Source organism: Schistocerca nitens, chromosome 7, assembly GCF_023898315.1.
Source record: "Schistocerca nitens isolate TAMUIC-IGC-003100 chromosome 7, iqSchNite1.1, whole genome shotgun sequence".
Lineage (NCBI taxonomy): Eukaryota > Metazoa > Arthropoda > Insecta > Orthoptera > Acrididae > Schistocerca > Schistocerca nitens.
In genome coordinates, this window is record NC_064620.1 from 167,341,547 (window position 1) to 167,369,083 (window position 27,537).

A 27,537-nucleotide genomic window follows, 5' to 3' on the forward strand; every position below is an offset into this window, starting at 1 on the left:
TATGTCTTCAAAATTAAATCATGACAGGTTAAAACGTTGGGCATTGTTTCTGCAAGAATTCCACTTCACAATAGTCTACATTCCCGGCAAGGAGAACATTGTTGCGGACGCACTGTCATGCGCACCGGCTGGGCTTGAGAAAAGTAACACAGAAAGCAACCTCGAGAAAAATTTCAGTATTCTTTACATTCAGGAAGTCGCCTTTGAAAACTTCATCACCACATCTTTAAAGGACATTGCTCATGAGCAAGATAAAGATCCGATTTGGAAAGACATCAAAAGTAAATGGCATGAAAAGACGCACACTCAGATTCGGCATTATTATCTGGTTAGAAACAACATACTGTTCAAACGCTGCACTGTTGATGACAAGCTATGGGTACTTTGCATTCCAGATGATTTTGTTAATAAGCTCATTTGGTACATTCATTTCAGCTACGCACATTTTGGTCAACGAAAATGTTGTCATATTCTTCGGACGACTTGTTATTTTAACAATATGGAAAAGAGAATTCGAAGAGTCTTGTCTATTTGTAAACTTTGTCAAAAAGCTAAACCATCTACTGTCTCACATCGTGCTCCGTTGTTTCCTATAATTCCTTCTAAATTAAAAGAATTTGCTGCTGTTGATCTGTTGGGACCCCTTGTCAGAACATCGAATGGATTTCCGTACGTTCTAGTCGCTGTTGAACTTACTTCCAAATTTGTTTCTTTCACTCCGTTACGTAAAGCCACTGGACGGTCTGTATCCAACGCCTTTGTTAAAAATTTCTTACGTGAAGTTGGCCACGTTGCTAAAGTTATTTCAGATAACGGACCGCAATTCAGATCTGCTGTTTGGTCACGCATGCTTCGGAATCATAAAATCAAACCTGTTTTAATTTCATTGTACTCACCATACTGTAACCCCTCCGAACGGATTATGAAAGAAATCAATAAGCTTTGCAGACTTTATTGTCACAGAAAGCATCAGCATTGGGACAGATATTTACACTTATTTCAAAACGTGCTGAATGAAATGCCTTATCACTCCACTGCTTTACCACCTACTCTTGTACTGAAGAATGAAGAACCACCGAACAGAATCAGAGAGCTTGTTCCTTTTCCGAATACACGTAAACTTCGACACAAAGACATAATTGGGGACTAATGACCTCAGCAGTTGAGTCCCATGGTGCTCAGAGCCATTTTTGAACATAATTGATTTGGCTCTTAAAAATATAAAATCTGCAGCAGACAAAAGGAGAAAACTACACGGAAAAACTAATGCAAAGAAATTATATATTGGTCAGAAAGTTCTCATTAAAGCTCATTCATTGTCACATAAGAAGAAACACTTGCGTCACAAATTCTTTCTGGTTTACAATTGACCTTACAGAATCCGACGTATACCACATGATAATTGCGTTGAAGTTAAAACTCTGCGTACTAGGAAGAGTAAAGATTTACACCACATTTCACATGTAAAACCGTTTATTGAAAGATAATCTGCTTTTTAACTTTGTCTTTGCCATATAACTTTTTACTTTACATTACTAGTATGCTTTGTCAGACTTAGAATCTGTTAATATGCAACAATGTTTGAAGTTAAATATCCAGTCAAAAACCAAGAGAACTTATTTAAACAGAAATTACGAATGCATTGTTATTGTGAACAGACGACACAGTGTTATTGTGTGTGTACATTCTTGCTTGTTAGTTGCACGATTACGTAACGACTATAAGGCTCACATACTTAGAACATTTACCAGTACTGCTAATGAGATTTTAATGCAACATTTTGGTTTACTTGAAAATACATTCTGGATTTAAAGTACTTTCTGTGAGATACCAGATGACACAGTGGTTAGTTTATGTGACAGCTACACGGTTTTATCACGACGCTACTAATGAGTGACAATTTACAATGTTGCTTTTGCGGTGTTTCTGTTTTATATCTCCACAGTTTTTCTGAATTATTCTGGAAAGTAAAACATGTTTTAGTAGTAACTTTTGTGGTATAGCTACAATGAGACAGCCTTTTTCGTAGCACAACAATACGTCACATTATAGTACTTTCTTGATCACGGTAAGGTACGTAATAACTACGATATCTATACGCAAAGCATTTCACTTTCGTTTATGATGAGGTAAGTACATTGACTTCAGCAGAACTTTGCTTACAGAGGACGATAACTACGACACTTCCACAGAGATTATCTTACAACAAGGCACACAGTTTAGCGCTACAGTACATGTTTGTGAGTAATTAATTTTGTGCTTAAAACATTTATTTTTAAAGATTTTTGAATTAAAAAGATACAAAGGTTTTCCGTGATACATTTCATTCCATTGCTGTAATCTGTAACACCCAAGAGTATAATTACATTAATCCTCGGGGTGGTACACGCTTACTTTGTGTACCATGTGTTTGGCAAGCACAAGGAGCCCTAGCTAAGATGGTATTTGCTTATACAACTTTACATATCGGTACCATATTTCTCTAACACATAAATTACACAGCTATCTGATCATTTGACTGGGAGAGACAAACATTTATTTTACTACATCTGTGACAGATGTTTACGTAATTACACAGTTGGATAACTTCACACTTATGAAATTGTATTTTGTCTGCACTTTGTGATCTGTTCATATTTTTTCGGAACCATTGTGATACTATGAGAGCTTTGAATGATATATTTGATATGGAATCATGATTATTATAGTACGTTTGAGGTAGATGACACGATTTAAATGAGCAGAGAATTTTTTTTAAGTTTTGAAATTATTGCAGAAAGGTACGACGTTTTTGAGATTTGACTGAGGTGTTATGATGTTATTTTTACGACGGCGATGTGTATTATGCTGGTGAGGTATGTTTATGAACAATAAGCTGATGCTATATGAGAAATTTGATTATGCTATGTATTTATTATGATGAAATATTGAAGAAGTGTCGACGAATATGTATATGTGTAATAAGGTAAGGAATAATGAGTAGTGGTTAGGGACTCTGACTTGTGAAAAAGGATGTTGGAAACCAAGAATCGTACTTTAAGAGTTATGAAATGTGTGTATATGCGTAATGTATCACAATGCCGGCAAAACGTTTTTGGACGCTGTTATATTTATAGGATTTTGTTTCTACATATTCGTAACGCAAATTCTCGACCTCTGAAATTTTTTTTTATATGAGACTGTCACTGTAGCGCAAACTGCTGTCGTAAATATTTCGGTAAGGAAGCTAAGTGACCCAGGTGGCGCCCACGTGTGCCAGTCGCCTGGAGAAAAAGCCATTAGTGTGTGCCTTTCAGAGGCACAGGTGGAGAAAAAACGGAGGCCATTATCCTCGCTATTGATATTCCTTTGTAGAAAGCATCGCAAATACGACACGCTCATTACTTGGAAAGATACTTACATCTGCACACCTGATTATGACAAGCGTCTTTCTACGAGAGTTGAGAGAATTTCTACTAACTTATGAAATGCCACATGACTATTTAATGATATTTTTATGCTTTGCTTTTCATAGTTGTTTATTTCATTTGATATCTAGTTTCCAGCTGTGTTGCAGCATTGGTTTTATAAAAGAAACTTAAATGCATTTGCTAATGTGAACACTTTCTGCCAACAGATCTATTAAATAATTATTTTATGATCCACATTCTTCGAAAAAGGAGCTCTTGGAATGGAAAGAACAATAAGAAGGGACTAATAACAGTAACTGCATATATAATTTTCTTTTCAAGTACTTGGCAATTTTTTGTAGAATTAGATTTTGTGGTGCACCATTTTGATTACATAGACATTAAAATGTGATTATACATTTCCCTTATCTGCATTGTTGTCTTTAGTGTGATATTTTTTCTGCTTGAGCTTTGTCATGTTCAGGTATAAGTTACTTCATTTGCTGATGCTGTTTGCTAGGCATAATGTTACTGAATTTGACTTTGTATTACTCTATTAAGCCAGTTTTACTACGGATTTATTTTTATTGTTTGCTGCACATTGCCTTATATTAGTTGTAATATTGCAATTGCTCTGCTAATTTATTTTGTACTGCTGCATTGCCTCATCCCTTAGTATATATATCTGAGCTCAGTAGATTTAAGTTAGCTTAAGAAGGGGTAGACTATATAAGAAACTAACTATGGAGAATAGGGAAAGAATGCATTGAGAAGTAATATGAAAAAGATTTGGGCCAAAATGAGTATTGTACACTGAGAAATAATTATTTTGAAAGAAATATGAATAAAATACAGAAAGCAGGTATAGATAAGACTTTTTGGGAATAATGATGAATGAAGGGAGATCTCCAAGAAGTAAAAATAGTATTGTTTGGAAAATACTGCCGTAAAACAAACCCTGTCCTTTCCTTGTATTATTCCGCTATGTGTTTGTGTACCCCTGTATATTGGTGTTTTTCCTGTCTTTATGTGTTTAGCTGATAAGACTTATGTTGTAGAATTTTTCTAATAATACGTTATTATCTTTGTAAAGATATTAAGACATTATTTATTCAGTTCTGTTTTAATGCTCATGTGTGAAGGTGATGTTTCAAAAGCTATTCTGATCTTTTATGTATTTACTTATATCATAATTCGTGTAACACTGCTGTATGTGTTATTTCGATTCTTTTGTAAAGCCCTTACTACAAATGCTATCTGTATTGTTTGGTACTTTAATGAAGTATTTTGTACCTTTGTAATTGTATTCTTATGTTATAAAATTGTAATTGACACCAGTTCATCAAATTAAGCAACTTGTAAGTTCCATTTCACTGCATACGTTTCTGTTTGTCATAGTATATGGACAATATGTGAGAAGTAGGGACTGTTAGTGTTTGCACGTGTGTTAATAATTCAGCAAGGGACTGGTTAACAGCATTGCTGGTTCTAAGGACAATTAGATAAAAACTTTGTGAGTGCACTAGTGGTGGTTTATGGACTTGCTATATTCTCTGCAAGACTCTTCGATGATGATTGTGCGCCTGCACAGTCGCAACGGATGGCTGCTAGCCATCCCTACAAGGACTACAGTGGGTCTGCACCTCTGGTGGCCCACCAATACCCTAATCTCTACCAGCACTGCAGTGAGTCTGCTCTGTGACGACCTACCTACCAATATTCTTCAAAACTTCGACTGACTCTGTGGTGGGTTTGCTCTGTTGTGGACCATTACCTGTCTGCATGTCGAGAGTCAGCACTGTCTTTCCGTTGGAAGGACAACACTACTTCTTCAAGACTGCATGGATATCCACTACTTCCGTGTGCATTTTCTTTTACTGCTCAGCCTTTGAGAAAAACACTGCAATTTTACTGTGATGAATGATCGGGACTGTCTTTATGGACTGTGAGAAAATTTTAGCTGTTGATCAACATTGTATCAATAAGTGTGTGCATTTGATATATTTGTTATTGTAATTATGAAAAATTTTATCAAATCATTATCGGCCACTGACCAAAACAATTTGTAAAATTTTTTGTGGGGAGCATGGGGGCTATGTAAGTAGGCTGTTTATGTGTTCTTATAGGCAACGTTACGTAGCGCTGTAATATATCGATACATCGGAGTACCTATACAGTCATAAAACCAAATGTGAATATTGTTACAAAAATATGTCTGTTACTTCGCAGAAAAGTAGAACGATATTACTGGTATCGAAAACTGGGCTTGGAGTGCCGTAATTGTTACGTAAATAAAGAACTATTACAAGCTGGGGGCTGGTTTGAAATATCCAGGCAAATAAAAGTAGTGTGCCAGACCAACACGTCGTACTAATCTTCCAAAAAGTTTTCCATTATACACTGACGGAAACAGTAGCAAAACGAAAGAATAACTACATTTCTAGAACACATTTGTCTAGGTAACATATTCAAATCATTAGCATTGCAGCATCACACGTTAATTTACGTGTGAGATAAGCCACTGGTAATGTGAAATACTGATGCATTAATAACCGATGTAACCACCGTTATCTCCCGGGTTAGATTCCCGTCGGGGTCAGGGATTTTCTCTGCCTCATGATGGCTGGGTGTTGTGTGTTGTCCTTAGGTTAGTTGGGTTTAAGTAGTTCTAAGTTCTAGGGGACTGATGACCATAGATGTTAAGTCCCATAGTGCTCAGAGCCATTTTTTAACCACCGTTATCTTAAAGCAAGCATGCAGACGTGCGTGCTTTGTGCTGTACATGTGCCAGATGTTAGTTTATGGGACCAGTTTCACGGCTGCTGCACTTTGTTAGTCAATACAGGGACGGTTAATGCTGGTTGTGGATGACGCTGGAGTTATCGTTCGATGATGTCCCATATGTGCTCGACTGGAGACTGATTTGGTGATCGAGCAGGCCACGCAACACTTCGACACTCTGTAGAGCATGTTGGATTACAGTAGCAGTATGTAGGTTGTAAGTAGGCTGTTTATGTTTTCTTATTGGCATCGTTATGTAGCGCTCTCTATGAAAATCACTGGCTGTGCTGTGTACAGTCTGTGGCTAGTTTGCATTGTTGTCTGCCATTGTAGTGTTGGGCAGCTGGATGTTAACAGCGCGTAGCGTTGCACAGTTGGAGGTGAGCCACCAGCAGTGGTGGATGTGGGGAGAGAGATGGCGGAGTTGTGAAATTTGTAAGACTGGATGTCATGAACTGCTATATACATTATCACTTTTGAACACTATTGAGGTAAATACATTGTTTGTTCTCTATCACAATCTTTCATTTGCTAACTATGCCTTTCAGTAGTTAGTGCCTTCTGTAGTTTGAATCTTTTATTTAGCTGGCAGTAGTGGCGCTCGCTGTATTGCAGTAGTTCGAGTAACGAAGATTTTTGTGAGGTAAGTGATTTGTGAAAGGTATAGGTTAATGTTAGTCAGGGCGATTCTTTTGTAGGGATTTTTGAAAGTCAGATTGCGTTGCGCTAAAAATATTGTGTGTCAGTTTAAGCACAGTCATTTATAATTTTTCAAAGGGGACGTTTCAAGGTCACCGTTATCTTGTTAGAAAACACTCCTTCGAATGCTCTTTACAAATGGCAGCACAACAGGTCAAATACTAGATTGATGTACAAATTTTCAGTCACGGTGCATGGGATAACCACGGCAGTGCTCCTGGTGTCACGAAATTTCAACCCCGATCCTAACTCCAGATGTAGGTTCAAATGGTTCAAATGGCTCTGAGCACTATGGGACTCAACTGCTGAGGTCATTAGTCCCCTAGAACTTAGAACTAGTTAAACCTAACTAACCTAAGGACATCACAAACATCCATGCCCGAGGCAGGATTCGAACCTGCGACCGTAGCGGTCTTGCGGTTCCAGACTGCAGCGCCTTTAACCGCACGGCCACTTCGGCCGGCTCCAGATGTAGGTCCCCTGTGTCTGTCACACAGACAGGTTGGTTGCAGACCATCAACTGGCCTCCTCCTAACAACCACATGGCTATCACTGGCACCGAGGTAGAAACAGATTTCATCAGAAAAAAAAAAAAAAAAACCTTTGCCCTTCCCTCCAGTGAGCTCGCGCTTTACGCTACTGAAATGGTAAATGGTAGTGGTTTGGGGTCAGTGGAATGCACGCTACGGAGCGTCTAGCTCGTAGCTATCCTTGAAGTAACCGATTTCTATCAGTTCGTTGTGTCACTATAGTGCCAACTAGTGCTCAAAATGCTGCTGCAGTTGCAGTGCGATGAGCTGAGGCGTATGAGAACACGTGCCATGGCCGTCCGGAGACCGGTCTTCTTGCTGTCAGGGAAGGAAGCGAGCGTCGACCAATGATCTTGTTCACCGATTCGAGAATATTGTCTACGACGTACAACTCAGAAAAAGCGACAAGCAATAGTGTCATCAGGTATTGTCCTTCTTCGTGACAGCTCTCGGGGTGCCATGGCCGTCCGGAGACCGGTCTTCTTGCTGTCAGGGAAGGAAGCGAGCGTCGACCAATGATCTTGTTCACCGATTCGAGAATATTGTCTACGACGTACAACTCAGAAAAAGTGACAAGCAATAGTGTCATCAGGTATTGTCCTTCTTCGTGACAGCTCTCGGCGTGCCATGGCCGTCCGGAGACCGGTCTTCTTGCTGTCAGGGAAGGAAGCGAGCGTCGACCAATGATCTTGTTCACCGATTCGAGAATATTGTCTACGACGTACAACTCAGAAAAAGCGACAAGCAATAGTGTCATCAGGTATTGTCCTTCTTCGTGACAGCTCTCGGCCGCACATTGCAACTGCAGCAAAGACACTCCTGCACCACTTTCTGTGGGAAGTGTTTGAGCAGCCACCGTATGGGCAGTACTTCGCTACCTCTGATTTTCGTCTTCCTGTTCATATGAAACGCTGGCTGTGAGGAGAGAATTTTGACACAGACAACTAACTGCAGACCAGAGTAGAGAATTGGCGAAAAGCACAGGCGGCTGCATTCTATGACGAGGGTATTGGAAAGTTGGTACCAATAGCTAAGTCGGGACGGTAGTTTTGTAGAGAAGTAGTTGGAAAGTGTAGCTGAATGTAGCAAATAAAACATTTTTGATTTTCACTCTGGTTCCATTTCGTGTCGGATCGGTTCTTGAAACAAAAACAAAAAAAGAACGAATAAAATAGCTTTCGTATATTGAAGTTCGTCAATTGATTTTAGAAACTTCATGCTGTCAAGAGACTGGATTGTGAGAAACAACTACACAATTCTTCCGAGGGCAATTATGCACCCATTATAAGAATGCTTGCAATTTTGGAAACTAAAAATTAAATTAAATTGCATTCTAAAATTTATTCACTTTCAAAGTGCAAACTTGTAATATCATATGTTGTGAGTTAGGAAATTATTTTTCATGTATAAATACATCTGAAGTTTCTAGTTTTGTGTTGACGGAAACAGCATATTACCTCCATCGCTCCACTTGTTTTCAGGTGAAAGTTTGAAATATCACAAGTCAAAGTTAGTCGCGAAATATATTTGGTCCTGAGTAGTCTTATCTGAAGCGTTTTTAGACTAGACGTTATCATGAAGTAATATTGTTCAAGTCACAATATTCAGTTTCATGCTGATTAATTTTTCTTCACTTAAAACCAAAACTTCATAACGTTTAAAGTTAATAGTATCTGTTCTTTTAAAGTAAAACGCAATGACGAACAGTCATAGAGATATGTGAGCTGTCTGCGCGTAGCAGATCGCATTTTGATCACACTCTTTGGCTTGCCTGTTTTACGCTCACTGCAAAATGATTTGAGGTAGAGTTGGTCCTCCTGGACTGGAGACCAATTGTCTTTCAACTAACCTGATACTACTCTTAAGTGCCTTCCGTCCAAAGTTATTAACGTGCAGCAGTACAAACAATGTGCTGGCTCGTGTTCTTACATACACTCCTGTTGTTTTCAGTTAACTGAAAAATGAAAATCCGATGGAGCTTTGCACAGATGTGTTAGACAGTGTCTCTAGTATGCCTGTCGGTTGCATCACACCGCTCTTTTCAGTTCTGAGCGCATGGTGAACACATAAAGATGCGTAGAAAATAGTGTCTCCCGCCAAGCATAAAGTCCTGGTGAGTGATTTCGCCTGATGTTATGCATCCCACATAACAGAACTATCATATGGTTTCTACTTTGTGACAATTCTCGGTCGCAATCTGGAGGGGCAATGAAGACGCTCCTGCAGCATTTACGATGGGAAGTGTTCGATCACCCGCACTGCAGCCTGTAATTGGCTCCTTCTGTGTTTCATCTCTGCTCACATTAACTACTGGCTATGAAGACAACATTTTCGCACAGACAACAAGCTATAGATGAGCGTAGAGAATTGGCGGGAAGCACAGGCGGCTACCTTGTATGATGACGGTACTGGAAAGTTGGTACAACGCTACGACAAATGTCTATGTCGGAGTGGTGACTACGTAGAGCAGTGGCTGGAAGCTGTAGCTAAATGCTGGAATTCGATTACTCGATAAATCGTACAATTCTCAAGGCTGTCAATTCAACTAAGTACCTGGGTGTTAAAATTACGAACAACTTCAGTTGGAAAGACCACATAGATAATATTGTGGGGAAGGCGTGCCAAAGGTTGCGTTTCATTGGCAGGACACTTAGAAGATGCAACAAGTCCACTAAAGAGACAGCTTACACTACACTCGTTCGTCCTCTGTTAGAATATTGCTGCGCGGTGTGGGATCCTTACAAGGTGGTATTGACGGAGGACATCGAAAGGGTGCAAAAAAAGGGCAGCTCGTTTTGTATTATCTCGTAGTAGGGGAGAGAGTGTGGCAGATAAGATACGCGAATTGGGATGGAAGTCATTACAGCAAAGACGTTTTTCGTCGCGGCGAGATCTATTTACGAAATTTCAGTCACCAACTTTCTCTTCCGAATGCGAAAATATTTTGTTGAGCCCAACCTACATAGGTAGGAATGATCATCAAAATAAAATAAGAGAAATCAGAGCTCTAACAGAAAGGTTTAGGTGTTCGTTTTTCCCGCGCGCTGTTCGGGAGTGGAATGATAGAGAGATAGTATGATTGTGGTTCGACGAACCCTCTGCCAAGCGCTTAAATGTGAATTGCAGAGTAGTCATGTAGATGTAGATGTTGCAGATCAAATAATTCTGATTATCACAGTGGTTTCCATTTCGCGATCAATCGGAACTTACTTTATGGACAGCCCTCGTATGTACATATATTGTTCCACATCACCTCCTAAACCACTGGACCGATTTCAACGAAACTTGGTACACATATCACGTAGTGTCTGGAAATAATCACTGCGAGGCTAAGAACCACCCACCTATCAAAGGGATGGGGGTGGAGGTGAGAAGGCAGTGTAGTCCACAACACGAAAATACTCGTTCACAATTTGAGAATGAGGATAAGTACAGGATTGCAACAAACTTTACACATAATTTCGAACCTTTATGAAACGGTTTCTCAGTGACTAATGCCACAAAATGATGAAAGGAAAAAAGTTTGCCGCTTACTACAATTTCGCTGTTCTAAAACTTATTTAATACTATCTGTATTCGTGACACATTTTGTAGACAACATATACTACTGAATGCACCAGAAAAATTACATCATTTTACGACAGTTAGCTCAGGATATATGGTGTCATAAATGCTGAGAAGCGTCAAAAACTCCCGCATCATGCAATACTTTTAAATTTATTACTTCTTTGCTAGTAACTCTATTAGCAAGACTTTTCACAGACAGTAGTGACATATACCACTGGATGTACTTGCAAAGCCGGCCGCGGTGGCCGAGCGGTTCTAGACGCTTCAGTCTGGAACCGCGCGACTGCTACGGTTGCAGGTTTGAATCCTTCCTCGGGTATGGATTTGTGTGGTGTCCTTAGGATAGTTAGGTTTGAGTAGTTCTATGTTCTAGGGGACTGATGACCTCAGCTGCTCAGTCCCATAGTTCTTAGAGCCATTTGTACTTGCAAAATTATATCATTGTATAACACGTAAATTTAATCTAAAGTATCCGGACACCTCGCTGAAAGTGACTTACAAGTTCTTGGCGCTCTCCATCGGTAATGCTAGGGCGGACAGCTCCTGGTTGTGTGCTCACGGTGTTGAACTGCGAAGGGGGAGATTGAACTCTCCCTCCTACTCCACAGTTTTTTTTTTTCACAAAAATAAGAATCGTCCGACAGGTCATTGACATGTCCGTTCGCTGTACTCAGATTTGTGTCTGTGTCGTAGTGTAACGTCCGTTTGCAATAGTGAGATGTAAGGAAGGAACCTCCAGAGGCACGTACCTTCTATTTGTTCTACCCAAGTGCCGTGTTCCGTTTCAGAAGTTTTGACCATTGAATTACTTTGTTGTAACATAGTTCACACCGGTTTATTTGTTGTTTTCATTTTTGTAAGAGGTCTATGCGGCATCTCGCCTGCTCTCACTGTTCACCACATTTACCTGCGACGGTAAATACTCATACCACACGACTCGCATTCTTAAAACATATGTATAGTATGACAATTGCCAAGTCTACAGAAAAACAGACACGCCAATGGTCGGACGGAAAATTCATAATTTTGTGAAAAATGAAAGGACACGAGGGAGATTTGAACACGGATCTCCTGCCTTGCAGTCCAAATCCGGGAGCACACAACCACGACGCTGTGGTTCTTACAATTCGTTCGATGTTGTACTTCTTGAGCTTGGATAGTTCACTGTTTCTGTTTTGCTTCTTTTTTCACAGTCCGGTACACTTTCTTCTTGTTTTCATGCTTGATCTGTGTTCAGTTTTTGACGGGCTATGCACTGGGCCATTTTGCCACTAAGTCTGAGGAAGATGCGATGGGGAGTTTCCCACGTAAGGGAAGCCGTGCGCATTTTCTCTCGCATTTCATCAGTTATTTGTAATTTCGTTTTTGCACTGTGTAGTTGGAGTCAGCGCAAAAAATTACTGCTCGTCACGTTTTCATGGTGATCGTCAACAGAAAGTATCGGTTTGTTTCCCATTACAAGCAAAACTATTTTTAAATAGAAATTAATTGTGCCCATTCGATAGATCGCTCCCACATTAGTCTAGTCCGATATTCATTTTATCGATATGTGTTAACAGAGGCAGTAAAATAGTAGGAATAAACAGCAGTCGAACGGCGACTCAGTAGCGCTGCATGTTTGTCGGGTGCAATCAGCGCGGGTCAGTGCAATGTCGTCGCTGCTGGAATAGCTGTTAATGCCTGTTAACACATGTGGACAAAACAAAAATCTGGAACCGCTCTATCAAATATATTTATCCGCTAAATTTTATTACAAAATATCTCAAGAAGTTCTTGACAGATTTTCTTCTAACTTCCTAATTTTCACACAATACTCTGATGAATATTCGGACGGACATATTAAGCACTTCTTGAGATTTTTGGTAGCAATTTTTTCTCTTATATATAAAATAGGCAAAGAAAACCTCGTAACTCCATCTGTCTGTGGAAGCTCGAAATTACAGTAACAAGTAACTCCATAGTCAGAGAGAGATTTGAAAGTGCATGCATTTCTCTGATCTGTCGATAAGTAGGCTTCTAGAATGAGATTTTCACTCTGCAGCGGAGTGTGCGCTGATATGAAACTTCCTGGCAGATTAAAACTGTGTGCCGGACCGAGACTCGAACTCGGGACCTTTGCCTTTCGCGGGCGGGTCCAGCAGACAGTTTTAATCTGCCAGGAAGTTTCATTTCAGTGCACACTCCGCTGCAGAGTGAAAATCTCATTCTGGAAACATCCCCCAGGCTGTGGCTAAGCCATGTCTCCCGCAATATCCTTTCTTTCACTAGTGCTAGTTTCCGCAGGGTTCGCAGGAGAACTTCTGTAAAGTTTGGAAGGTAGGAGACGAGATACTGGCAGAAGTAAAGCTGTGAGGAGGGGGCGTGAGTCGTGCTTGGGTAGCTCAGTTGGTAGAGCTCTTGCCCGCGAAAGGCAAAGGTCCGAAGTTCGAGTCTCGGTCCATCACACAGTTTTAATCTCCCAGAAAGTTTCACTAGGCTTCTACTTTACAGCAACTTCCTGTATCACTTTGTATTATTTTTTGAGGAGACATACTTGCTTCACCTGTAAAAGTTAACAAAATGAAGCTACGAGATTTTCATTGCCCACCATCGATATATTAAAAATAGGTATAAAAGAGCACGCACATATTCAAATACAACGTTATATTGAAGTTTAGAAGGTGTAGGTGAAGCACTACTGCAGATTTAAGATTTTGAACAAACGAAGATGAGGTTTTTGCTAACAACGAATCACTTTAATTATTATATGTATATTTATATACCAAAATGGCACTCCTGTAGATACATAAAAATATGCTAGTATTCTAATTCAACTCTCTGCCAAAAATTCAATGCAGTCGGTAAAGAAGTTTCAGAGATACACGATTTAGAGCGAATGAAAGTTTAAATTTTTATTTTTATTTATGTTTTAACACTCACTTCATTACGAAGTTTGATGTTTTTATCTTTGTTGTTGTTGTGGTCTTCAGTCCAGAGACTGATTTGATGCAGCTCTCCATGCTACTCTATCCTGTGCAAGCTTCTTCATCTCCCAGTAAAAAAAAAAAAAAAAAAAAAAAAAAAAAAAAAAAAAAAAAAAAAAAAAAGAAAGATGTGGGTGAAATCTTATGGGACTTATCTGCTATGGTCATCAGTCCCTAAGCTTAAACACTACTTAACCTAAATTATCCCAAGGACAAACACACACACCCATGCCCGAGGGAGGACTCGAATCTCCGCCGGGACCAGCCGCATCTCCCAGTACCTACTCCAGCCTACATCCTTCTGAATCTGTTTAGTGTATTCATCTCTTGGTCTCCATCTACGATTTTTACCCTCCGTCTTGTCTGTCTTTACGATCAGAAAATGCAGATCTGGAAAGTACTGCATTAATCGAACTCTCTATGCTGTTGCCGCTGGTGACCTAAGCGTCGCTTAGAGCGATGCTCCACTATAAGACACTGCTAAGAAATGCTATTTACACTTTTTGCCGCTACGCTGGTAACGACACACCTGTCTTCCACCACTGACGCACCCTTAGGTTTCAGCGCCTACCTGAATCCTCCCCAGTTCCCCGGCGCGGCGTCTCGATCTACCCGCTGCGCGGGCGCTGGTCTTTGGCAGCTGTTTAGCCGGCCACGTGGCTGCCAGATAAGGGGTCGCCCGCTAGTCGGCAGGCACGCAGGAATAATTAAGCAGCCCCTTATACGGCCAGGCGGCGACTCAGCGACCACGAAGCGTCCACTCCAGAGGAACGAGCCTTCCCACAGCCGCCAGTCGCCATCGCTTCCTCCTCCATTCCAGTACATCAGATCACCAAATGCGCAGGGAGACAACCGTCGACCTGGTCGGCTTGTCGTATTTCTTGGCTAAATGGCCAGTCTAATTCATTAATACTCAAGAGTCGTTATTTATGAGGCTATGAATATTCGCTTGTAGAAGCTTCCTATGGATTGGAATAATGGTTTAACTTCAGGAAACAACTATGAGATCACCTGCTATACCCGCAGGACAGGACAGATAGTTTAATTTGTGGAAAGGGGCCAAAATGAGTAGCTGTCAGTTGCGCTCGAACATACTACTTTATTGCTTTAAGGCTCGGTAACTTGAACAAATCTGCATTGGCACCCCATATTGCTGAAGAAAACCATTCAGTGGGAAACATTGAGGACAACTTAAATATTTTACATCTAGCAGAAAAAGGAGCCAATATGAATATATTAGTAGAAATAGAAATACACACACACACACAAAAACAGCACCCCAGACTATACTTCATGAACAAACAGAGTTAGCTGACACCCCTTTCCTGAAAAATTTCCAAAAATTATTTTACAGCAAATAATATTAGTACGCCTATCTGCAGATCAAGTAACAAATTTATATGTTACTATAATTGTCGTGTAATTAAATAATGCACTATTTTACCTATACATTACTATATATATATATATATATATATATATATATATATATATATATATATATATATATATACTCCTGGAAATGGAAAAAAGAACACATTGACACCGGTGTGTCAGACCCACCATACTTGCTCCGGACACTGCGAGAGCGCTGTACAAGCAATGATCACACGCACGGCACAGCGGACACACCAGGAACCGCGGTGTTGGCCGTCGAATGGCGCTAGCTGCGCAGCATTTGTGCACCGCCGCCGTCAGTGTCAGCCAGTTTGCCGTGGCATACGGAGCTCCATCGCAGTCTTTAACACTGGTAGCATGCCGCGACAGCGTGGACGTGAACCGTATGTGCAGTTGACGGACTTTGAGCGAGGGCGTATAGTGGGCATGCGGGAGGCCGGGTGGACGTACCGCCGAATTGCTCAACACGTGGGGCGTGAAGTCTCCACAGTACATCGATGTTGTCGCCAGTGGTCGGCGGAAGGTGCACGTGCCCGTCGACCTGGGACCGGACCGCAGCGACGCACGGATGCACGCCAAGACCGTAGGATCCTACGCAGTGCCGTAGGGGACCGCACCGCCACTTCCCAGCAAATTAGGGACACTGTTGCTCCTGGGGTATCGGCGAGGACCATTCGCAACCGTCTCCATGAAGCTGGGCTACGGTCCCGCACACCGTTAGGCCGTCTTCCGCTCACGCCCCAACATCGTGCAGCCCGCCTCCAGTGGTGTCGCGACAGGCGTGAATGGAGGGACGAATGGAGACGTGTCGTCTTCAGCGATGAGAGTCGCTTCTGCCTTGGTGCCAATGATGGTCGTATGCGTGTTTGGCGCCGTGCAGGTGAGCGCCACAATCAGGACTGCATACGACCGAGGCACACAGGGCCAACACCCGGCATCATGGTGTGGGGAGCGATCTCCTACACTGGCCGTACACCACTGGTGATCGTCGAGGGGACACTGAATAGTGCACGGTACATCCAAACCGTCATCGAACCCATCGTTCTACCATTCCTAGACCGGCAAGGGAACGTGCTGTTCCAACAGGACAATGCACGTCCGCATGTATCCCGTGCCACCCAACGTGCTCTAGAAGGTGTAAGTCAACTACCCTGGCCAGCAAGATCTCCGGATCTGTCCCCCATTGAGCATGTTTGGGACTGGATGAAGCGTCGTCTCACGCGGTCTGCACGTCCAGCACGAACGCTGGTCCAACTGAGGCGCCAGGTGGAAATGGCATGGCAAGCCGTTCCACAGGACTACATCCAGTATCTCTACGATCGTCTCCATGGGAGAATAGCAGCCTGCATTGCTGCGAAAGGTGGATATACACTGTACTAGTGCCGACATTGTGCATGCTCTGTTGCCTGTGTCTATGTGCCTGTGGTTCTGTCAGTGTGATCATGTGATGTATCTGACCCCAGGAATGTGTCAATAAAGTTTCCCCTTCCTGGGACAATGAATTCACGGTGTTCTTATTTCAATTTCCAGGAGTATATATATATATATATATATATATATATATATATACTCCTGGAAATTGAAATAAGAACACCGTGAATTCATTGTCCCAGGAAGGGGAAACTTTATTGACACATTCCTGGGGTCAGATACATCATATATATATATATATATATATATATATATATATATATATATATATATATATATATATATGTGTGTGTGTGTGTGTGTGTGTGTGTGTGTGTGTGTGTGTGTGTGTGTGTGTATGTATAAAAACAACTTTATAATTAATGTAACAATATCAACTCAAAAAATCAATGTCTCTGTACTAGCGCAAAAGGCATTACAGTTGCGTAAATGAATTTATGATCCTTTCCAAACATAGGACATCATCGTCAAATGTTACGATATATCATAGCATCTTTGATACTCATATGTTTGTAAGCTCTTTGTATGTATCAAAACATGTGGTGTGTGGTAGAAATCTTCTCAGCGACAAATCTAAAGCGTTCAGTGAAAAAAATTTACGTGTGCTACAATAAGAATGCAGTGGGAATGTATTCACATCTTTTGGACAAATGTTATCAAAACAAACATTCCAAACGGACATTCACGTAAGTCACATGCAACGAAAATCTGTAACGCAACAATCTGTGTGTGGCGTGTTTATAATTATGTATTATTTATTTATTAGGACAATTAATCTGTAAAAAATACACCACGTATCATAAAGAAAGCGTGTAAACCGTCTGAGGATGAATCACAACGATTCGAAACCGGTAACGGTACCCTTTGAATAAAGGAACTCAAAGTAAATTTGTGGCTAGTTGCTGTCCCAACACCATCAACATTTGTCTTCAAACAATAGCCACGGTCTCCATGATGTCATCATATGACAAAATTGCATACTACTTTATATATTTGACAAACATTACGAGAGTAAAGAAAACATTAAAAACAGAGCAAGCCAAACATTAATTTTAGAACTTGATTCTCGGCGAAATTCGCCATTCAGTCTCACGCCTTAAGGGCAAAACAACTTTAATTTTAAATTGGCTAGAAACCATACATAAACAAACAAGGGCAAATAAGAAAACGCTGCACATCAAATGGCGCTCAGAAGTTTCCAAGCGTCGGCCTGGAATTCAAACACTAACGCCCACTTAGGTGAGACAGGCAGTCGGCCCAACAATCCTCAACCGGACGGCAACCCAACCGCAGACAGTCAATGGACCAAGCGAAAGGATAACTTCCGTTCCACCTGACCCTCACACAACAGGGATTTCAATGGAACAACGCAAAAGGTACCGGCGCCCACAACAAATTACTCAGCTGTCAAACTACACGCCGTGCTGGACAACCACAACACGACGAGGAAAATACACTGCCTGAATTTACGTCAACGGCCAGGGCAGGTAACCGTTCCACAAGGCAGAAGATTCCCCTGGTGCACTTCACTTCAAAAATGATTAAGTTAAGTTAAACTGCACAGGAGGGCGGCTAGAATTTCGCCAACTTGAAAACACATTTTGTTGGTCGCGGGAATGTCCCAACAGCCTGCAACGAAAGTCAAACGACACAATGATAACGGTTGGGGCTGGCTGATAGATTAAGTAAAGACTCAACTTTCGTGTCCGGGAACGGTAAGCCACGAACCTCGTAGCAATGGGAACAGCAGCACAGACTACGACACCACATAGAGGCCGCTAGCAGGCCCAGCCAAACCATGCGCCGCGGAGATTTCCTCTCTGCTCCACGCCAACCGACCAACTACAAGGCCCGGGAACGGTGAAAGGACCAAATATACGTCGGCCGATGAGACGACCAACCGAACGACCAACCAACGGTCGTGCCGCTCCAATCTCCCTCAGTGGAACAGTTCATGTGTGTCGCCAGCGGTCGGCGAGCACTGGCTGTCGGCGCCTCACCGGCGCTCCGTCCCGACTTCACTGCTGCTGCGTGCCGACTGCACTGCTGGTCCGTCTCCAACTGACTGCCAGACACACGACGACCCAGAAATACTGTCGGTCGCTCCAGAGATGATACGACAGTGCACTTATCTATACGCGCTGCTGCTGTCACGGACAAGTACGGCAGGAAGTTAGTGAAGCCAGTAAATTGAATAAGAAAACGAGGCGGCGGTACCGTAATGAAAGATGACAAACAATTAATGCCATGAACACGAGCCGTGCACAGCTCCCACTATGTATTGTAAAATAGCGACCTGCCCCTTCTTCGCACGGGTGGCACTTAAGCATCTTATGGGTCGACTTATTTATAATAAGTACTGATACACACAAACCTTCCCCGTGGGTCTATATATGTATGGAGGAAAAAAGGTTCTATGAACAGTTGTGAAGAAATAGACGGTGTGCGCACAACAGCAAATCGTCCGGAGACACAATACTGACGTGCATCCCATCCACGTCCGTGGGATGCAGTGCCCACGTTCACACGTCGCGTCATCGTTTGCAGCACTCTTTCGCACGTTCCGGCCTTTCTCCGGAAAACGTCACAGCTGTCGTGAACACGCTGCTGAAGGGCGTTCATACCAGGAGCTAGTTTAGCATATTCAACTCTTTTCACATGCTCCCAGAGGTAATAATCGAGGGAGTTTATTCCTTTGATCCAGCAGGCCATGCTAAAAGGCCCCCGCGTCCTTCAGGACGTCTGGCGATATTGTTTTCAAGTGTCGGCAACCTGTAATGCACAAATTGAGTGGGCAGGAAGTCCAGATAGAGTCCTGCGTCGGGGCGTTGTGGAATAATAACCGGTCCAAGTGTATAGTCGCCAAGAACCCCTGCCCCTCACATTGATGCTGAGCCGATGCTGATGAGACACCTCAACCACTTCTCGAGGATTGTCTGTAGCCCACAGTGCGTTTCCGGGCACACTTTCATAGCAACTTCTTTCCTCCATTTCTAGTCAGGAAGTTTGTCGGCTTTATTAATGTACACCCTGTAGTTACAGGGTGAGTCACTAACTATTTCCACCTAGAATAACTCCGAAAGTATGATAGAGCTGAAACGTTTGTCGGATAAATGTTGCATGGGACAATGGGGACCATAATATGACGGTTGTTTGATGCTAGGTGGGGTCGCGACAGAGATATGAAGGTCAATTTTGTTTTAAGTGCGATGATATAGTTTGGTACTTATTTTCTGATAGTGGCTATCGAGACGAATCCAATGATGTGTAACAGTAATCTCTTTGAAGGTCAAAGAAGGTCACAAAGATGGCATGACTTATACGCTGAAAGATATCCTCAACGAACTCACTCTACACGTCGTACATTTAAATATGTTTATTATAAGTTGTCCGCCCCCGGTAGTTGAATGGTCAGCATGACGGATCGTCAATCCTCTGGGCCCGTGTTCGATTCCCGGCTGGGTCGGGGAATTTTCTCCGCCCAGGGACTGGGTGTTGTGCTGTCCCCATCATCATCCTATCATCCTCATCGAATTCAGGTCGCCAAAGTGGCGTCAAATTGAAAGACCAGCACCCGGCGAACGGTCTGCCCGGCGGGGCCCCTAGCCATACGATTAAATAAATAAAATAAAATATAAGTTGAGAACAACTGGAAAAGGAAAGTTACTAACGTGGACACGGATATTGGTACGCTTGTCACTGTGGTTCAAGATCCTTGTGTTACTTGGTGTCAAATCGCAAGGGAATCTGGCATGAGCCACAGTAGTGTTGTTCGTGTTCTGCATCGCCATAAATATCACCCTTACCATATCATTCTCCACCAAGAAATAACTGGTATGGATTGTATGCGTCGCATTGAATTCTGCCGATTCAGAGGTAGGACACATTGATTAATTTGATTTTATTTATGAAGAGGCTACATTCACGAGCAATGGAAATGTTAATTTGCATAACATGTATTATTGGGCAACCAAAATCCATGTCGGCTGCGGCAAGTTCCACACCAACAACCGTGGTCGGTGATGTATGGTGTGGGGTCTGGAGGACAGAATTACAGGCCCTTATTTCATCGAAGGAAATCTTTCCTGCAAGAAACATTAGATCTGTTACCTTTAGGAACAAGGTACAGAATGTGGTATCAACACAATTTTCGCTGATGGCTAGAAATGAATTGCAGAAACAATTCCCAAATCGTTGGATTGGACGCGAAGGAGATGTGTCGTGGCCGGTTCGTTTGCCAGACTTGACGCCTCTGGATTTTTTCTTGTGGGGATTCGTAAAAGACATTGTTTATAAAGACGTTTCTACTACACCTGAAGATATGCGAGAGAGAATTGTCAGAGCATGTGTTTCGATAAGTACCGATGTGATAAGGAATACCACTCAATCAATGATAAGAAGATTGCAGCACTGCATTGATGCCAATGATCATCACTTCTATAAATGGACGTTCATGCCAACTTTGCCACCTTCTTTGACCTTCAAATACGTTACTGTTACACATCATTGGATTCGTCTCGATAGCCGCTATCAGAAAATAAGTACCAAACTATAGCATCCTATTTAAAAAAAAAACAAAGTTGACCTTCACATCTCTGAAGCGACCCCACCTAGCAACAAAAAACCAACGTCATATTATGGACACCATTGTCACATACAACTTTTGTCCCACAAACTTGTCAGGTCCTATCATACTTTCGGGGCTATTCTTGGTAGCAACAGTTATTGACTCAACCCGTATATGAGTAAAACGACATAAAACTCCCTACAATTCTTGACATTAGGCATAATTTGAGTAGGCTACATGCCGGTACCTGGTTTTATCCGCTCCCTTTAAAAAAATGGTTCAAATGGCTCTGAGCACTATTGGACTCAACTGCTGAGGTCATAAGTCCCCTAGAACTTAGAACTACTTAAACCTAACTAACCTAAGGACAACACACACATCCATGCCCGAGGCAGGATTCGAACCTGCGACCGTAGCGGTCGCGCGGTTCCAGACTAGCGCCAGAACCGCTCGGCCACCAGCGGCCGGCCTCCGCTCCCTTTACTCCATCCATAACACCATAAATCCATTACAGCACTATGGACGCTCTCATCACAGTCACCCACACAACACACACACACACACACACACACACACACACACACGTGAACTTGGTAACAGGTCGCAGGAAGGCAATGGCAAACCATCTTCTCTAAGGCCTTGCCTAGAAAGAGGGTGCAGGATTGCTGCGTCTGGCCCCATGTTCTCATTCCCTGAGCGTGAAACTACTTCGACAGGCTAAGGAAAACTTCCTCGACGGGATAAGCTGTAATGGCCTTTGCCGACGTCGCTCGAGCTATCCCGAGCACGAACCACAGGTGGGACAGGGAAGAGGAAACGCTAGCGTACAAAATCGAACCTCCTGTGGTGGCACACCACACATGCTCTCCATCGCACACAACAAGTGGAACGCAAATAAGGTGATGCCGTACCACGTGGCCTCGGGAGCATCTGGATCGATAATACAGGTGACCATAAAGTATCGCCATCATCTCAGAAAGTTCTAACCTGTAAACTATTAGAGACAGAGCATCGTGATTTGTTGTAAAACGTTGAAGGAAGATGGAAGTTTGACGCTCTGTCGTACATTATATGAAGGGCTTATTTCAATACTGGTACAAGTCCATTTTTGTTCATCTTGAGATACAGAGTCCTAAAGTTAAATGAGCGCTGAAAAATCTGCAGTTGAAATACCAGAAATATTCAAGCATATGGCTTCTTGCTAGAGATGAACCTTTCTTTTTGTTTGGATCATTACTTTCAGAAGCACTATAGACAGAAAAGTTGAGGTAATGGACTTGTACCACTATTGTAATAAGCCCTCCGTATGCATCCCGCATGCCACCATATGATGCGTGCTGCAGATTATCTTGTACAACTGTTAGTCATTTCTTTCCTTTCCTCTGCTACTCGCAAATAGAGCGAGGAAAAAACGATTGTCTATATACCCATGCATGAGCTAATTTCTCATACCTTATCTCCGTGGTCCTTAGGCGAAATATCTGTTGGTGGCAGTAGAATCGTTCTGCAGTCAGCTTCAAATTCCGGTTCTCTAAAGTTTTTCAACTGTGTTCCTTGAAATGTCATCCTCCAGGGATTCAGTTTTGAGTTCCCGAAGCCCCTGAGTAATACTTGTACGTTGTTCGACTCTACTGGTAACAAATCAAGCAGCCCGCCTCTGAAATGCTTCGATTTAATCTCACCTGGTGCGGAACCCAAATACTCGAGCAGTACTCGAGAATAGGTATTACTAGCGTCCTATATTCAGTCTCCTTTGCAGACGAACCACACATTCCCAAAACTCTCCTAGTAAACGGAAGTCGTCCACTGGCCTTCCTTACCATAATCCTCACATTCTCGCTCCATTCCATATCGTTTTGCAACGATACGCCAAGATATTTAAACGACGTGACTGTGTGAGGCAGAACAGTACTAATACTGCAACCCAACATCACGGGTTTGTTTTTCCTACGTATCAGCAATGACTTACATTTTTATACATTTAGAGCTAACTACATTTAGAACCAACTAGAAATTTCGTTTAAGACATCTCGTATCCTCCTGCAGGCACTCAGCTTCAATTATTTCCACATGCTCGTACCTGGAACACTGTGTCAGATGCTTTTCGGATATCTAGAAATATTGAATCTGCCCGTTATCCTTCCATAGCACGCAGTACACCATGTGAGGAAAGGTGCTGATTCGTCGACATGAGTTCGTCTGTCTCTAAAAACTTTATTGTATTTGAAAAAACATATTGTAGATATCTGCAGTAAACAGATGTTAAGGATGGTGGTATGTAATTTTGCCGTCCGTTCTTTTACTCTTCTTGTATGCAGTAATCACTACGCTTTCCTCCATTCGCTTGGTTCTTTGCGGTGGGCGAGAGATTCACGATATATGCAAGCTAAGTACGAGGCCAATGCCGTTGAGTGCTCTTTGTAAAACCGAATTGGGATTCTACCCGGATCTGGCGACTTATTTGTTTTGAACTCTTTCAGTTGTTTCTCTGCGACAAGGATGCGTATTACCATGTCGTCCTTACTGGATTGTGGGCGATGGTGAGACGATGCTATGTTTGTACCATAGGCACGGAAATCCTTCGTGCCCTTTCAAAGGAAGCCACAATTTGCATACAATCATTGTGAGAAAAAGCTGCGATTGGGTGCGTTTGAACACTCAGAGATGTCTGGCCACACTTTTATTATTATTTCAATACGCCTTACGCGTTTAGGCATATTGAGTCATTATAAAAGGCAAATCCTTAGTGCCATTACTACGAGCCAGTAAAAACTTGTCCAAATGGACCCATAGTATCTATTCAACTTTTCTTCACAATAAGCAAGTCGAATTGCTTTTAATAATGACGTAATGTCGAAACGCATAAGGTGCATTGGAATAGTAAAAATGTCGTCAAGACATCTCAACATCTTTAAGCGCTTCTAAAGAAGCCATTCAGGCATTTGCGTTAAGCGAGTTTGGAAAATTACGGAAATCCGAAATTTGGATGGGTAGACATCTCCTCTAGAATGCCAGTCCAGTGGGCTAAACACTGTGCCACCATGCTCTGTTAAAATGTTCAGCAGTTCTCAAAATTTTTTCCCATTTTGTCAGAATGTATGCCACACACGTCGCTCACCAAGCGTCAGGTAAGCTTACATCTACATACAGGGTGGTCCATCTGAAGTTACGGATGAGATTATCTCGAAAACTATACATCGTGTAAAAGTAGTGGGTAAGACAAGTTCGCAAGCTCAAAGGGGGACATCAAATGATACTACACGTGACTTCCTGCCCCCGCCCCCTTGGGTGGGGCGGGGGCCAACTTTAAATCTTAAATCGAAACACCCATTTTTTATTGCAGATTCGAATTCTCCATAAAAAAGTAATCAAGTTTTGTCTGAAACATTTTTAAACCATTGACAGAAGGCGCTGATTTCGAGAAAAATGTTAGATTGGGGAATAACTCTGATTTATTTAGAGTTATCTGAGAAGGACGCATCAAATCGATATAAAATGTGCACCAGTTCTCTCGTTACGCCAAGTTAAGCTATTTTTGTACAAAATGTACTGTATCCTACTTTTAGCGTTACCCAGGAAAAACGACATGGACGTTGTAGAATGATGTTCCCATGGGGTGCTTCATTAGTGTGAGTCCCCTTGCCTCTCACAATTTGGGGTACTTAATTAATGAAATTAGCCACGAATAAATTGTTCAAAATTATCCCCATTTGCTTCAATGCATAAAGTCAATCGTCTGCGAAAGTTGTCCACTGTTGTTGAGCAGCACATCTCGTGGTATGGCTGCACACGCTCGTCGAATGCGTTGCTCCGTATCATTTCGGGTTGTGGGCTGTCTTCATAAACAATATTTTTTAAATAACCCCACAAGAAAAAATCAGGAGATGTTAGGTCTGGTGGACGTGGAGGCCACTGAATTGATCTACCGCGTCCTATCCACCAACCAGGGTACCGTGAATTTAAAACGTTCCGCACATAATGGGGAGCTGCTGCCTCCTGTTGGAACCACATTCGTTACCTAGTTTCTAAATCAACATCTTCCATTAGCTATTAGCTCCAACAAATCATCACGGAAAAGTTGTAAATAAGATTCCCCCGTAACATTTAGGTCAAAAAAATACGATCCTATCAAGTAACGGTTTAAAATTTAACACCAGACCATTAACGACCATTTTTGTTGCTTGTAAACGGGTCTGTGCCAGTGTTGATTGACAGGGGATCAGTAATGACAATCATGACGAATTATTTCGCCATTGTGTTTGTATGTGGCTTCAACGGTGAACATAATGAATCTAAAAAATCATTGTCACCTCTTATCATTTCCAAGACCCATTGGCAGAAATGCACGCATATTTGCATACCTTTTTGCGTTAATGCCTGTGTCAGTGTGATATGATGTGCATGATATTAATGTGCCTTCAAAATCCTCAAAACAATTGATTTCGGTATTCCAGTTTCTCTCTGAATCGCACGACTACTCATTTTGGGGTGCAGTTGAACACAGGCGAGAACGGTAAGGGTACGAGAATCATTTTCATTGTATTCGCGATGACGAGGTGTACTTTGCATGTATCCATTTCGAGCTCGTTGAGTAAAATTTCGAATAATGTTTTCGCTTGGATGTCGTCTATTTGGGAAACGATCCGGATACAATTGCACAGCTGCAGCGTAATTGTTATGGCATTCACTTAAAATTAACATCATATCAACAATCTCTGTAGGAGAGCCATGTTTCGCTAAAGTGCCGTCTGATCGCATTGCACCCACCTTTATACTGAGCCATAGTTCGCAGTATGGCCACGGAAGCGCCACAGTCGGGTGAGTAATAAAATTGTGAAGAGTTCCCTAACGAGATTTTAATACCATTACGCCTCTCTCCATCAAAAACTGTGGCGGGTAGGATACATTTTGTAACAAAATACCTTAATTTGGCGTAATGAAAGAATTGGTGTATATTTTGTATCGATTTGATGCGTCCTTCTCGGATCATTCTAAATAAATCAGAGTTCTACCCCAATTTTAATATTTCTCGATTTCAGCGGCATGTGTAAATGGTTTAAAAAATGTTTCAGACAAAACTTGATTACTTTTTTATAGAGAATCCGAATCTGCAATAAAAATGGGGGTTTTCATTTAAGATTTAAAAGTTGCCCCCCGCCCTACCCAAGGGGGCGGAGCTGGAGGTCACGTGTCGTATCATTTGATGTCCCCCTTTGAGCTTACGAACTATTTTTACCCGATGTATATTTTTCCAGATAATCTCATCCGAAACTTCAGATGGACCACGCTGTATATAAATACGCTGTATTATGTGGCGTTGCAAGTATCTTGATCGATAATATAGGATGACCATAAAGTATCTCTATCATTTCATAAATTTCTATATTGGAAACGATTAGAGGAACTGAAATCGGAAATCACCAGGATCAGGGAAATGACATGGCAGTGCTAGGACACTTTAACTAACGTAATTTGTCTTTGGACAGAAACATTTATTTTTACATATTTTATGCCATTACAAAGACGAAGGCTTTGAAAATGGTGAATAAGACAAGCATCTAATTACAGCAATAGTAATAACAAATAAATTCAAAAAATAAGAACTTAGCAATCTTGACCTTTTTAAAAATTTTAAATTAAGCGAATTTAAGTTAACCAGATAAATAGAATAATTATGATAGTTCTAGACAAATTTATTCAAGAGATTAGGCAGATCCTCAAAAGGTTTACACTAAAAAATTTACAGTCAACTTAGAACAAGAATACAATATGTATTAAGTATTTAAAGGAAAACTTCTTGTGCGAAGACAGTTAGTCAAAAGCCGCTTGGCTGACAGAAAAATTTCATTTATAATGCAAGTCAGATAACGTAAGATAGCTTGCGCACAGACAGCGAACCGAGCGACTGCAAATAAATACGAAGGAAATGCTCGAGAGAAGTGCACACGACCGCAAGTAAGCCAGGCCCGTGCGGCAAGAAGCCGCCGACTTGGAACACTCTCCCTGCAACTTAGTAAGTACTGTTAACAAGCAAGAAAGATAAGAGTCTGACTGGATTATACTACAGGTAAAAGTAAATTTATGGTTGAGCAATGATTCCCCCTATACAGCATTTCCAGTAAGTTAATACGCCCAAGGAAACAGGCTACGTTAACAAATAACTACAGAAAGGAAGCTGTAATTTCTTCCAGGAAGGAATACAATAACCAACT